Source organism: Stigmatopora argus, chromosome 4, assembly GCF_051989625.1.
Source record: "Stigmatopora argus isolate UIUO_Sarg chromosome 4, RoL_Sarg_1.0, whole genome shotgun sequence".
Taxonomy (NCBI): Eukaryota; Metazoa; Chordata; class Actinopteri; order Syngnathiformes; family Syngnathidae; genus Stigmatopora; species Stigmatopora argus.
This window is the reverse complement of record NC_135390.1, coordinates 17,458,323-17,473,824: the sequence shown is the minus strand read 5'-3', so window position 1 is coordinate 17,473,824 and position 15,502 is coordinate 17,458,323. Positions and strand designations below refer to the sequence as shown.

Here is a 15,502-nt window from a genome sequence, read left to right as displayed (position 1 = left end):
GAGACGGGGGTCACCCTGCATCGGTGGCCAGCCAATCACAGGGCACGAGGTGACAAACAACCAATCGCAGTCATACCTAGGGGCAATTTAGAGTGTCCAATCCGGCTACCGTTCATGTCTTTGGAATGTGGGAGGAAATTGGAGTACCCGGAGAAAACCCACGCAGGCCCGAGGAGAACATCCAAACTCCGCACAGGTGGACCGACCTGGACTTGAACCTAGGACCCCAGAGCTGTGAGCTGACGTGCTAACCACATTATACAGCTCGTTAACATTATACATTATATTTAGATATTACGACATTACTGTCTTTTGATATGCTTATAGCTGTAACATTTAATAAACATAGACTTTTTGATCATTGTGTATTTCTTGTATATTTCTGTAAAGGTGCGAAAACATGTATTGTGGTAGTAATAATTTTTTATTTTGCAGTTTTTAGTTTATCGCGGCCATGACTGGTCTGCATTAACCGCAATATTCGAGGGATTACTGTAACTTGATAAACAACAGGCTAAATAGACGTAAAAACGCGTTAGCTAGAATCCTGACGTTAATCGCCATTCTCCCAGTCCAACCGGATTGGACGTCTACCCCCGTCCACGTTAAAACGGAGAAATCACCCCATCTCTGCATAGGCGTAAGACAAAGGGAGGCGTTTGTGTTCACGTTGTGTGCTCGCAAAAAGGTGAAGCAGGCAATTTATCCCGCACGTGTGTGAGTGATGGTTTGCGTCGGCCCAGAAGTGTTATGTGGGTGCACCCGAGTGTGAAATGAACGCCACCGTCTACCCGACGAGGCCCCTCCTCTGACCCACACAACACCGCCAGGGAACACCGCTAAGTTAGCTAGCGTGTGTGTGTGTGTGTGTGTTTGAAAACGGAAAAGAAACGATAGCAGTTTCTGCAATTTGACATTTCCACCCGTGTTTTTTAGGTCAACCCTCGTAGCTTGCCTGTGAGAAAAAATGAGGCAAGTGTTACTCACTTGGACTCATTTGCGCTCTTAGCGTAGCGACGATAATGCTAACGAGCTAAATGTTGTGTGTTTGGCCCGCCGGTGCTGAGAAAGAGAAGAGCGTCAGTGGGAGCCATCAGTCTTACGTACACTCCAGCGTATTGCGATATCACACATCTTTGAGTGATGGAAAAGGGGTTTTAACGCGAAGCTTGGGGGCCAATCGGTGCACGCTGGATATGTTCTGGCCCCCTCTTTGATGGTTTGGAAGTTTAGTGTCAGGGCAGTACAGTAGACCCCCGTGTTAGGGTGTCCTTTTAGTGTTTATTACCGTGTTTTCTCGCATATAAGCCGTATTTGCATACCTGTCAACCTCTGCCGATAACTGCCCTTATAAATGATTATGATTCCCCTTACAAACCCCCAAAAAACCTTACAAACACCGTACGAGTCGTACGGTGTTTGTAAGTTTTTTGGGGGGTTTGAGACCTACCGTATGCATGCATGTATATTTATGTGTATGTATGTATATATGTGCTAAGCAACACGCTTATTTATTTATATATTTATTCATGTATTTGTTTATTAACTTACTTTTACCTATCTATTTATGTCTAAAATGCCGTTCCTATTCCTGCATCCTCACCCTCTTGCTACTGTGACAACAAAATTTCCCGAATACGGGATGAATAAAGTTATCCAATCCAATCCAATCCAATATTTTGGGTATATGACAGTCCTTGCCTTAATTTTTTTCACGTTGTAAAGCGGAATATTAAGTTTTTTTGTCCCGTTTTCACAGCATTTCGACAAGAATTTCTCTTCAAAACTCAAACTTGGCGGTCAATTGGCATCCCTTAGATGCCGGAACGTGACGAAAACAAAACAAAAACAACCCTAATATGACAACTCTTCCACACATGTGACGTAGACTAAGAAAATAGCATTAAAAAAAAACTGACAAAGTTGATCTCATGTCGAAAAGTGTTTTCCTATTCTTTGTCTTTGAACGTTCCCGGCACGTGGTCTGTTTTAAAACACCCACCAGTGTGTCATTATCTGTTTTTTGTTTTTCTTTCATGTTTTGAATCCCGAAAATCAAGGCCTGGGATCGACTCACGACTCTTCGCGTGCCATTGGCGAGACTCAGACAAACCACGCATTATGTGACTGTTTTTTTAGAGAAGAAAAATCCACCGCAAAGGGGCAAAGGTGCCCACCATTAATCAGAAAACCCTCTTAAAAAACATTCCACACACAGCCGGCGCGGGGAAGCCCAAAATGCGAACCCGTGTGCCAACCACGTAAACAACTTGATTGGAGTTTTGCGACTGGGGCGGCGAGAGTGACAGCCGGCCGGGCGGGACGCGACACGCCGCTCCCAGAGGTCGGCCCGTCGTCCGCTCGCGTGTCATTTTGAAATGGAAAAAAAAAGAGCGAGACGGGAAGAAGCAAAAGCAAAACCATGTGTGCCTTTTTTTTCCAAAGCTTTTCCACTCGCTGCTGATAGTCGCCATTACTGTCAATTAGTTGTTGGAACATGACTAATAACGACACGTTATGTAAGCCCGGGCTGGCTCGCCGCACGGCGGTCCGAGGCGGCGGCCCTGTGTCGCGCTCGTCAAGGAACGTTGATGCTTCTGTTATCTTTGTATATTTAAAACTTCACCTCAAAGCCATTCCACTGAAACCAGTAGTGCAACCCAGACTTGGCCAGACTAGAACTCTGGGAACAAGTCAAGCTGAGATTGAGATGAAGCCAAACCCAAAAACAAATTCAGTTTAAAAAAATATATGTGACATTCCCGAAACTAGTTTAAAATAATGTTATTATTGCTTTAAATAATTTCTTTTTTGGACAATTGTAACGGTTTTCCTGTCTACCGCAATTCAAGTGTTGGCCACTGGGTGGCAGCACTTCACAAACGAGACGGTTTTTTAACTTCAAAACGGAAGCTCATAATCCAATTGAATGGAGAACGAGCAGCATGATTTCCGTGTTGCTGATATTTCCTCTGATAACAGGTTTGTTTTATATTTAATTTATGACCTCAACGTTAGAAGCATAGACGAGTTGCAAGTGATGTGTATTTATTACACTACATTAATTTTAGTCGGTTTTAAGTACCCATGTAGAACGTTTGTTAGCGCAGCTAACTGTGAGCTAAACGGAAGTTGGTAAGATCATTAATTTAACATTTTGTCATCTCATTTTTGGGTCCTGGGTGTTTGTGACTTATTTTAATTTAGGCAATTACGGGAAATATAGCAAAATGAGTGTGCTTTGACTTCGGACCGTAGCCAACTAATAGTAATGCTAACGTAGTTAGCAGGTTCAGGCCTACACGTAGCCAACAATGGCAATGTTAACTTAGTTACGAGGTTGAGGCCTACACATAGTAGAGCCAGTACAATTTTAAATATGTGCCAAGTCAAAATGGCGTCAGGTTAGATAGTCGCCATTTTAGGGTGAATCTTTCTATACTGTATAAATATTGTTGAATCATTTTGTGAATGTTGTTTCAACTGTAAGAGGCTTATTCTGTTATTAAGCACCCTCATAAGGAATGTACAATATTTGGATTAACAGTTAAAGCTAACATCATTACGTCGTGTGAAGCGACCTCTAGAACATGTTTTGATAATGATGCAAATGTCCAATGTTTATTTTGTTAAATGTGTTCTCAGGAACCTAAACATGTGAAGAGTGAAGATTGGATTGGATTGGATAACTTTATTCATCCCGTATTCGGGAAATTTCGTTGTTCCAGTGGCAAGAGGGTGAGGATGCAGGGCAAAATAACTAATTTTTCTTGAGACAAGAAATAGTCAAAATTGCTGAGACGTGTTTGTATTTGAATGAATAAAATACAATTTGCGACGCTATCTGGGGCTAACAAAAGCCTTTTTTTCTTAGTTCCCATGTCATTGTTAACCACTCTTCATTGGTAAATCGTGATTTGTCACTTGGTTAAAGCAGTCTTCAGTAAAATGTTTTAATGAAAGCAACTTTGGCAGCCCCACTTATTGTCTAAAACCAAGCGGAACAAAATACAAAGAAAAAAATCAATTTGTTTTTCCCGTGTTGTATTTAGCAATAAAGTGGCTCAAAAACATTATAAAACAAATCTTGATGTGTCGATTCATGGTGGCGGCCCAACAAAGCTAAGAAAGAAAAAGAAAAAAGCAGTTTATTTATTTTTACCATAGCACCCGAACTAAATGAGACGACAACAACAACCTCCGCCAACGCTCCGGAAAATATGTCTTCCTCGGAAGAGGTCATGAGATTTCCAATCAATGAAGTAACGGTTTGGCTTCCAGGAACGCCGCTGAGATCTTGACGCCGTCGCCCTTCAGATAAGAAGGAAGGACGTCCAACAACAATGTCGGAAGCACGTGGACGCCAGCCCGCAGCGGACAACGTGAGGCGAGGACAAAAGCACTCAGGTGACCATTGTTCACACCGGGGCCGTGTTAACGCCGGGTCATTGTTCACGCCGGGTCGTTTACCAAGGTGACTCAAGTGGTGATTGATAATAGCGCTCTTATAATAGAACGGTGGTAATAGGGCAGCGCCGTAATGGAGCCTCATCTTGATTCACTGCCCTGCGCCGTGTGTTTCGCCGGCACAGCGTTGAATCTCAAACACCCGCTTTTGACCCGGGGGGTGTCGCGGTAGGGGGACGTCAAGGTCGACCGCTGGACGAACGGACACGCTCGGCTACAGTCAACCTTTTTGCTCGGAGCGTGATGAAGAAGGGCGCGAGGTTGTGTTGGACATTCGAAACTGGTCTTGCTTGATATGAGACAGATTTTCTTAGTAGAGTCTTGGACTCAATTCTTTTTACTGCATTAAGCAACAAAAAAAAAATCTGCCATTAATGGCAATCCAGTCCATTTGAAACTGGGTCCTATTGAGAGTGATCAGCGGGCTACAAAATCAATACCCATTGGAGAACATTGACGTTCTTACCAACAAAAAAATCTCAGTTGGTGGTCTTTGTTCGTAATTAAAATCTCCCCGTCAACTCCCAGTGAGTCATTGAGATTAGAACAATGTTAGGCACTGTGGCTGTTTTAGCGTTGAATGAAAATGAGTCAATATAAAGGAAGACTGTGCTATATAATTTAAATGAGACATGTTTCCGTCAATTTTAAAGACCGCTCTATCTGCCAATTCCAAAAATGTGAAAAAAATCATTCAATTCCAACAGAAAGTGGCCCAAAAATAATCGGAAGTAAACCCCAAATGCTCCCAAATGAACAGCAAGTGACCCCAAAAGGCCCTCAAATCAAATCAAAGCCCTGAAATGAACCCAAATCAACAGCAAGTGACCTGACAGTAACTGGAAATGACGCAGAACTGCCCTAAAATCAATAGAAAGTGACCCAACGTCAATAGGAAGTTCCCCAAAATGGTCCCAAAACAACAGGAAGTGACTTGAAAAGCCCCCAAATCAAAAGGAAGTGTCTTAGGTGTTTACTGACCATCACAGCAAGGCTACCATAGCAATTTCTCCCCAAATCGTATTTTCTAGTAATTATTATTGCTCAGTTGGTTTTCAGTGCGAGCTGTAATGAAGCGATTTAGAAATGAAGCATCACATGTCCCAATATCCGTAAAGACAAATTACGCGTTGATTCCAGGACTCATTACACGTGAATATCGCGGTAGTTCTATCCGAAAACAGCACTAGCCGTCTGCCGAGGGCGGGTCTGGAATGCAATCCCCCCGGCTAATTAACACGGGTTCACAGTGGAGCTAACGTCTTGACTTGTTGCCGTTATCTGATGGTCGAGCCGCGGCTCCAAACAACTGACTCGTGCGTTTTTCTACCATCGGGCCTCATGGGACGTGTCAACCTTTTTGATACCGAAGAGCAGCAGTCTTTTAAAAAAAATGCTCCTTTTTATTTTTACGGCGTAGCTTCGCGGCCTCGTTCGCTCGTCGTTGTTTAGCGATTGTTTTCCTCGCGGCCTCCGTTTTATGTCGACGCTCGTAAACGTTGCCAAGCGGTCGGCTCTCGCTCCAGCCAGAAGGTTTGGAGCGTAAAAGATGAATCCCCCTCCAGACTGGACTTTTTATCACTCGGTGCGGTCCTTTTGGATTTAATAGACATCTTTTATTATGGAGAAAAAAAAACGCCTCTCACGTAGCTTTATAATAGTGTATAACTAAATTCCAAAATAAGTGCGCTGTGATTTGAAGTGAGCAAACGTGTTGTATATGAAGGTAAAAATATAACATTCGAATTCTCGGGTCTTGAAACTTTTTTTCTCTCCTGAGGGCCGCTTTTAGGAATATGAAAGAATGAAAGGGTCAACTTGAAATGTTTCCACTTATTTGCTGAGCAGGGTCACACGAAGCTCCTCCTCCACTGCAATATTTTGTACCAAAAATTCCAATACGTCAACAAGGGCTGGCTCCAGAGGTGAATGTGTAGTTCCCTTCAAAAAGACTGCTAAATTAGCCAAAGCACCTTCTCTCTTCATACCTGTAACTCAATAACAATTAACATATGTGAACTCCCATCTCTGAACCTCTTGGCCAATCATCGTAAAGCCTGGCTATTAGACGAACAAAATTGCAACCACAACGCTCTCGAAAACTGCGCTACGAGTGTGTATGTGTGTCTAGTATGTGTCATCGTTTATCTTCAATCTACACAAGGAACTATAGCCGGAAATTAGCGTTTGGCTACAATCGTACATATTTACTTGTTCATTTACATCAATATAAATATGTTCATTAATATGTGCTGTCCCCAAACTTAATTTAAGGGGAAGAAAAATTATTATTTTGAGGTATTAACTCATTTGGCTACCTCAATTTATCACGCTGGATTATTTTTTGTAATAGGAATTTATGTCCAACAAAGTCCTCAAATTCCACACAATTTAGAGCTAATGATGAGGCACGGTCGAAAGGACTAGCTCAATCTAGTGTTAAAAATGAGAAGTGCCACAGAATGTATTTTTATAATTTCCTGTGGGCCAAGAAAAAATTGAGGTGCAGCCCACCGCGGGCCCGTGCTCCGCAGTTTGGTCACCATTGTTCTAATTGATGATACAGTCGTGAAATTCCTAATGAAGGGTTGTCCAATATCAACGCATGACCAGTAAGTTCTGCTCTTTGTCAGTTTTAATGTTTGTACATCAGGAAGCAAGAGGATCAAAATCAAACGGTAAGTCCAAAAATTGGGGAGTATCAAATTCAATTCAAAGTTGAAAATATGTGCGCACGTGAGCATTTTTTCGTACCTTTATAAATCAACAAAGTGTCGTTTTCTCTCGCGAAACTGCGGCCAAGGCCGGCATGTAGAAGTGATCTTTTTCATGGTGTTCACGGGTTGTCAGATAGGTGACGGTGATTCATCGCTTCTGGCTTCTTTACTGTTGATCAAAGACAGGACTCATCTAAGCTCATTTCCTTCGCTTGCTGAACTCGGTTCACGTGTTCAAGGGTCTGTCCGATTTCAGAAAATGCGGGGGATACTGGAATGAAAAAAATCCCGAACAAAAATGTATGATTGAGGGCCAGTTTGCCCTAGGTCACTCACATATTTGGCCTTTGTGGACTAAACATTGTTTGCCATGGCCAAAACGGAGCTCCAAAGTTGCCCAGAGGCTTTAAAAAAAAACGCAAAAAGAGACAAGTTAGATCATGACTAAATCTCAAGAAAACAAGATGGAACCTCCTCTCCAAATGACATATCAGTAAAAGAAATCTGGCAAACTGCGGACAGGACCCTCAAGTGCCTTTGAGTCTCTGGAATTCAGCACCCCTGCTCCCCTACGGCTTGTTTCAGATAACCTCATTGACCGTGAGAAATCTTCGAAATACGCCGGTCACGGTGCAGATGAGAAACCTAATTGGCCATGATAAACCTGACGGAACCCCATTGGAAGTAATCTGCATTGCGTAGTTTAGTCTCTTTGTTTGCTGCTTAGCGAATTAGCTGTTGATAGAGAGCCAATGTAATCAAACTTTTATTGAGCTGTTTGCTGTAAGCGCCCCACGTGTTGACTGGGGGGGGTTCATTTCACAATCTGGGGAAAACCTCCACGTACCGTGAGAAATTTGAGGGAGCTCCCGGCATTCGTTGTAAACCCCCGTAGTGTGCCTTTGAGACCAAGGGACGAAGCCGAGGCCCCTCCCCCTCGACGGCTGTCAGGGCTGCCCTGATGGAGTGTGAGAAAAAACAACAAGGCCGCACTATGTTTGGGTGTTCGTAATGTAAACGTAACATAAAGGGAAGTCTGGCATGTTTCTACTGCATGAAGGCAGTCGGGATAGCAAACGGGAAGGGGGTGCTTAAGGAATCTGTTTGTGACTGAAACTCCAAAAGCCATTGGAACAGTGGCAGAACAAATGTGAACAGGACCCGAGTGTCAACCGGCCCCTTGAGATTGAGGGGCTGAGTGTGCTTTCTTTCGTGGGCCCCTACAGAACTCGAGTTGAGTATGGTGACAGCTCTTGGGAAGAAACTGTCATTGAGTCTGTTTGTCTTGGCTGTTATGGTTCTGTAGCGTCTTCCAGAGGGCAGCCGGTTGAAGTGGTGGAAACTGGGATGTGACTTGTCTTTTATCATGCTCTGTCCTTCTAAGGCACCAGGATTTGGGGACGCTGGACAGGGATGGTAGGGGGCAGTTGATGATCTTTTGGCCTGTGTTGATCCCCCTCTCCAGTCTTTTCCTGTCAAGTGAGGAGTCAGTTGTCGTCCCCTTTACAACTAAGCAGACCCTTACAGACCACTGGCGAGTTATCACTCCACCCCCTTTGTACTACGAGCCCCTACTGACGACATCTTGCGTCTTGTTGTCGGGCACTGACGTGGACTTCCTCGGGCAATGCCTGCTTCAGACTTCATTCCCGCGAGGTGAAAACATTATTAACGAGGAGCATATCAGCGAATAATCCCTTCCCGTGTTCCGTCTTCCTCGCCTCCCCCCGTTAATAATTAGCCGACTAACGAGAAGGACGAGCAGCCGCCGATTCTCGTTCGGCACGTCGAGCCGGAGCTGGAAAAACAAACGGAGCGGCAAATGGACGGGGGAGCGCACACGCGCACATCTGGACGCTCAGGAAGGGGAAAAGAAAACAAATGAGAAACGCTGGAGCGAACTGTTATTAATTAGCAGAAGATGATGAGAAGGTTGAGGAGGACAACGGGGACGGCCCGCCTCGTCTTGGAAAGCCACGCCAGCTGCGGCCCAGTCAGTCGGCGGGAGTTCCAGGAGATTTAAATCCACAGAAGATGTATTTGCTGCGAGGATGTACAAACTCGAAGGCATGTGGAGGAACCTCAAAATGGAATTATCAAGGATCCATCACAGGGCCGCTTGTTTTGATTTGGAGTATTGCGAACCCCAGTTCATGGGTAAAAAAAAACCTGCCAAGTAGCGAGATCCTAATCCTTGTTCCAACCGTAGAAAATGGTTTTGCTGCTGCACAGGTTGTACATCACGAGAACAGGAGACAAAAGTTCAGAATTTGTAGACCATCCCAGGATTGGAGAAGAATTTTGACCTCAAAATAGTTCAATAATGACGCCTTCACTTTTCACATTTTCTGCAATGTTTTCATCAATAATAAATAATAAACCATTGAAGGCTTGATTGGCTCATATTCATGATTCAATGGTAACATTTTTAGTGACATGATTTATTTTTTGAGTCAAAGTCAAAGGCCTTTATTGTCATTATACATACAGCTGCGTAAAACGTAACAGGGTTACCGTACTAATGTGAGCTTTTTATCACGTCCACTGTTTTCCCCTTTTTATTGATTTACTGTATTTTCTCGCCGTATATGTCGCTAAAAAAATGACTGATTCGAGGGTACGGCTTATATGCGCACAAATTAGACTTGACATGCACAAAACGCGATTACGCAAGACAATGCGGTCGGTACGGTCATTTATTTCAAAATAGAGAAAAGATAAACAGATAAAACGCTAAACAAAATTTATCTTGACGTCAATTAATGAAATTCAAGAAAAAATTAAATGTAACTTGCGTAAAACTCGCTCGCTCAGGCCGCCGCCATTTTAACTAGGGATGACAAACCAGACCACTACGGACACACTTTGTCTACGTGCAGGCAACACCATTTCAGAATGTGCAATCCAGCAATCGACCTATACAATATCTCAGAAATACCAGATGCGATGATTTTTCTTACGATTTCCCCTTCAAAATAACACATTTGTACTCCCTATTAATACCACTAATATTGCAATAAGGCAATTTTAAGGGTACGGCTTGTACGCGGACGGGGCTTATATGCGAAAAAATACTGTATTTGGTCTTCAGACAATTACTTTTACTCAGAAACTGTCTGTTTTAAAAATCTGTTGGTAGATTCTTTGAAATGACCTTCACATCCCAAAATTCTGGACACTTTGTCATTGACACGTTACAAAAACAGCAACGGAGAAGACCAAAACAATCGAGCTCATTGTCGCCCCGCCAGTTTTCAGAGCACTGCAACGGAATCGGGTCAGCGAGCTTGACAAACGACCGGCGATGGCGAGGCACGGCGCTACGCCGACCCGCAGGTCCGCTCAGGCCCTTTCCAGCCCGCCCGGACCCACGCGGATAATGTCGCCATCCTAGTCGTCATTAATTACCGTCATTCTATCAATATCTAATTATCCGATCTGTCGGCGGGATCGCACCCCCGAGATGAAGCCCGCCGTGAAAGCATTTCAACGGCCAATAAAGCCACCGAGCAGCGATGAAGCCTGCGCTCCAGCATTTGGACTGGGTCATCATCGTCATCGTCCGCTATTCTCTTGGCGGGACGTTATTAATTTTCATTAATAACCCGTGCGGGAAAATAAAAACACCACGGCGAGACGGAATACGTTGCGGACTACGAATTCTTGATGTATTTTTCCCATTTCGCGCATCCGCTGCATTTTCAGTGCCCAGCGAGTTCACTCAAAGAATCGAAAATAAAAAGCACAATTTTAATGAGCGGGCTTCAAACTCCAAATACACGAGGAGTATTTAAATCTACGTGTAAATACTACCAACGCTATATTTTGACCTTCCCATGTGACTCCCACGGGTCCCACTCGTGTGGCTTTTGGGTGGATAAACACCGACTAAAATGCTATCACTGATAGCACTTACTGCGTTGACACGATTTGTTGGCAAAAGCAGCGTGAAAATGGCGTTTTATCAACAGTGCGCCTCCGCACTCTGATTATCGTGCAAAAAAGATAAGCAAGTCGTCAGATAGTACACACAATAAAAGTCTCAAGCAGGAAGGGACCGACCGGAATGTTTTGTTATTCCTCTGACGTTCCAATGTTTTCTGTTATGTTGCAACTCTGCATTCTCTGTCCTCCATAGGGGGGTTGAAAATATAAATAACATGTCCAAATGGCTTATAAATACAGTGCATTTTCTAATAAAATTCTGTGCATGTTTAGAAAGGGTCCCTGCTGTTGGCCCAATACTGGGATGTTTGGAAATTCAGCCCCTGAAGCCTGTTGAAACCGCTGATCGCTGAATTTACATTTAACAAATATACTTAACGTATTGGAGGAATACATTAGTCGTTAAAAGTGGTACTGTATTTTCTCGCATATTAGCCGCCTCCACGTGTTAGCCACACTGTTAGAATTGCCTTAAAATCGTTGAATTTTACAATTTCTCTTGTATAAGACACCCCCTGATTCCCAATTTTCACCTCCATATTCATGGTTTTAATAGGAGTACAAATGTGTTACTTTGAAGGGAAATTTTAAGAAAAATCATCGCATGTGGTATTTCTGAGATACTACAGTATGAATCGAAAGGATTGCCCATTATTTGGGTCAATATCATAAGGAAATTAAATTAAAAAAGGAAGTCACGTGAGCAGTACAACCAGGAAGTGTGTCCATAGCGCTCTAGTTTGTCATCCCTAGGTAAGATGGTGGCGCCCTGAGCGAGCAATGGTAGGCACATGCGAGTTTCTTTTTCACGTTTTATGCAAGATATATTTTGTTGTTGTTGCGAATTTCATTCATACACATCAAAATAAAATTAAGTTAAATGTAGTCTCTGTTTATCTTTACTCTATTTTGAAATAAATGACTGTATCGGCCGCGTTACGCCATTTCGTGCATGTCAAGTCTCATTTGTGCGCATATAAGATGTACCCTCGATTCAGTAATTTTTTTTAGCGACAAATACCGCCTATATGTGAGAAAATACGGTACTTAACGATATTTAATGATTGTTGGGTTGTCCGCCCCGCCTGACTCCAGAACCCCCTGCCACACACTTGAGGGTAAACCCACACAAACCCGGGGAGAAAATAACAAAATCCACACTGAGGACTGACCTGGGATCGAGCCCACGACCCCAGAACTTTGAAGCCCACGGGCCAACCACTCGTCCACCGAGCCACCTAAGTACAGTATATTTAATTTAAAAATATAACGAAAAAGCAGAATTCTTCTTCCAAGTGGCCATTTTAAGTCTTGCTCATTTCAAGGGGTCATTTATGGTTAAACTCTTCCACAAGATTCTTTCTTGTGGCCTCCGAATTCGAACCTCAAGACAAACCATGACAAATTGAGTCGTTTTTGGGAGTCGAACATGGCGGCTTAATTGAAGTTGCCATAAAACCGCACACTAATAAGTCAAGTCCACAAGTTCATCGCCCGACTCGCCATTTCTTTCAAACTCCGGCCCATTTATTCTCTTCACTTTGTGTTCCGTTTGAAACTTTAATTACTTTTAGGGACATATCACGGACGTTATTTGTTCATTTTTTTTCCGCGTCGGAGAAGAAGCCCAGCCTGGCAAGGAGGCTTATTTTTCCAGAGGAGAACAAATGAACGGCGCGCAATTCCCGTCCGTCTTCCTCGCGGATCAAATTCGAGTCACACGTTCGAGTTTTATCGACGGCGAGCGGGATGACTCCTGCTTTTTCTCGTATCGCCGCGGTTCCTTCATCCGCTAAGGATAATTTCTCTGCCATTGATTTGTTCTTTTGCACATTATTTCTTGGGCTGGAGGTGAGAAAGGGGACTCCAAATGGGAGGATGATTTATTTCTTTAAAGAACAAGAGCAGCAGAATGTTCCGCCACCGTCGCTGCTTACACACACCGGGGAGCTTGTAAAGGGAATTTTCTCCTTGTGCGGTGATTTGATCGTGTCGTTTGTACGCGCCGCCATGTTTCTAGCTATAGTTAAGATTTTTGGGGGGGTTAGTGTTTTTATACGGGCAGTTTGAGAATAGTCGGGAATTAGATTTGCGTGAAAAGGATGCTAGTTTTTATAGCTTCTCTGAGATGTTTTGGATTTTGACATTAGCTAGCAGATTTCTGCCTACCAAAATGATTTTTTTCAGGGTGTATTTTTAGGTCAGCTAACTAAATTTAATGTGTTGTCATCATTATACAATTGTAATGAGATTAAAGCTTCACCATGAAGTGCACAAATATATACCATATTTTCTCCCATATAAGCTGCATTTGCCGCTCAAGAATACTGACTGACTGAATCGAGGGTACGGCTTATATGCGCACAAATTAGACTTGACATTCACGAAACGCAATAACGCAAGACAATGCGGCCGATACGGTCATTTATTTCAAAATAGAGAAAGATAAACAGATACAATTGTAAAAAAATTGTACTCCTATTAAAACCATGAATATGGAGGTGAAAATTGTGAATCAGGGGGCGTCTTATACGAGAGAAATTGTCAAATTCAACGATTTTAAGGGTGCGGCTAATACGCGGAGGCGGCTAATATGCGAGAAAATACGGTAATCAATAAAGAAGTAGTCAACATAATAATAGTGAACAAAAATGATTATTATGTTGACTGACATGACTTTTTAGATCACATTTCAGGACATTTGACTAATTTTCTTCTAATGTATGATTAAGTACACAAAACTTAACAAAAATACTTTTTGGGGGGAACATTATTACATCCGTCTGTTTTTATCTTTGTGTTTAAGATAAGTCAAGAAAGAATGAAACGATTATCATCACCACTTCAAGTCTATTGCCATCATGGCAGGCAATGAGTTCAATTTCTTCTTCTGTCTTAGCGTAGCTTCATTTTATGTCTCTCAGGTCAAAGCTAATATCTTTAGTGCCTATGTCAAACAACCCTTGGCTTCTCCTTGTGTCCCGCAGAGCGTCTTCGTGTGTTTCTGCCGCAGTTAAGTGGCTGGAATGTGCTAAACTGAAGTCACGCTGCGTTCATAAGTTGACAGGAAATTACATTTATTTCCCATTTGTACCCCGGACTTCCCTGCTAAGCTGTCGCTAATTAGAGAAAAGTGACCAAAACTTTGTGGAGAATCTTAAAAAGGCTGAAGGACTACGTGAGCAAATAGTTGAAATGATTTATTTGCAAGTATGATTAATAGAGGACGTTGGCTGGATGATGTCAAACACGGACGCCAAGTAGGAGACGTGGCAGCCATTTTCTTTACTTTCACTTGGACGACATTTCAATCGCTAAAACCTACCCACCTCAACTTTAGTTGCAGGAATGATGAGATACTTTCATAAACTCTCTTCTTGAGTATAAATTTCAGCTCTGCAATAATGAATGAACTAATCAACAACTTATCGGTGATCAAATGAATGAAATCGATGAAAATGTATTCCTGTTGTAAAGCAGTAAATACTGTAAAACAATGTAATTTACATCAACATTAGTTACTTGACACATCACAAAAATAATCAGTGATTTATTAACCGTCAAAATAATCGATTCGGACATCCCGGACTGTACTTCTATTTTTCTTGCTTTTTTTTTCTTCCCTTTTCCACCCTTTTGTTTTTCCCTTTTCCATCATAACGTGTTCTTGGGACCTGAAAATGTAATGTACCCAGTGTGGGACAAATAAAGTATAACTTGAGCCATATATAATATATATTTGGAGTACTTTTCCCTTGTAAGCACCATTGTTAGTTGTGTTAAAAGTCCGATTTTGAAGCTCTCCCTCTTTTGTTCCTGTCAGGCAGTCCAATATTCCAGACAAATGAGGTGTCTCGTTTCAAAACGTTTCCTTCGCCAGCAAGACGACTGCGATGAGGTCTCCGGGGGCACGGGGTGGAATTGTGGGGGTCCGCTAATGGATCGAGGAGCGCAGCGTCTCCGGAGCGATGCCAGGTGAGTGTTCTCCTTCCACCTTTTATCTCAAAATAAGAATCTTTTTTGCTCGGGTACGTCTCAAGTTTCCAATAGAAATGTTATCGTAAAATGCATAACAGCCAAAATGGCATGTTTGAGTCTTGTAAATGGACTTGTACATTTGAGCTCTTAAGAGATTAATTTGATGTAAAAAAATACATTTGAGAATGTTAAATTTGAGGTAAAAAATAGGATGTTACATTTTGGGCATAGAAACGTTATTTTTAGTGTAGAATTAATGTACATTTCAGGATTCTAGACATTAAATTTAATGTCAGAATGGAATGTATAAATAACAAATTTTTAAATGGGGGTTTCAAACTGGGGCTAGAGTTTGTATCAATGATTTTCAACTAAGATTGTCCTTTGCAAATGTG

General features: G+C 42.5%; 1 long non-coding RNA gene across 1 annotated transcript; it reads left to right on the top strand.

The window, feature by feature from the left end:
- Positions 1 to 2,931: 2,931 nt before the first annotated feature.
- LOC144072875 (uncharacterized) lies at positions 2,932 to 15,166 on the top strand. The gene is made up of 4 exons (XR_013299962.1): positions 2,932 to 2,982; positions 3,646 to 3,738; positions 4,282 to 4,407; positions 14,953 to 15,166. It is a non-coding gene; the product is annotated as an uncharacterized LOC144072875 (long non-coding RNA).
- The last annotated feature ends 336 nt before the right edge of the window (positions 15,167 to 15,502 follow it).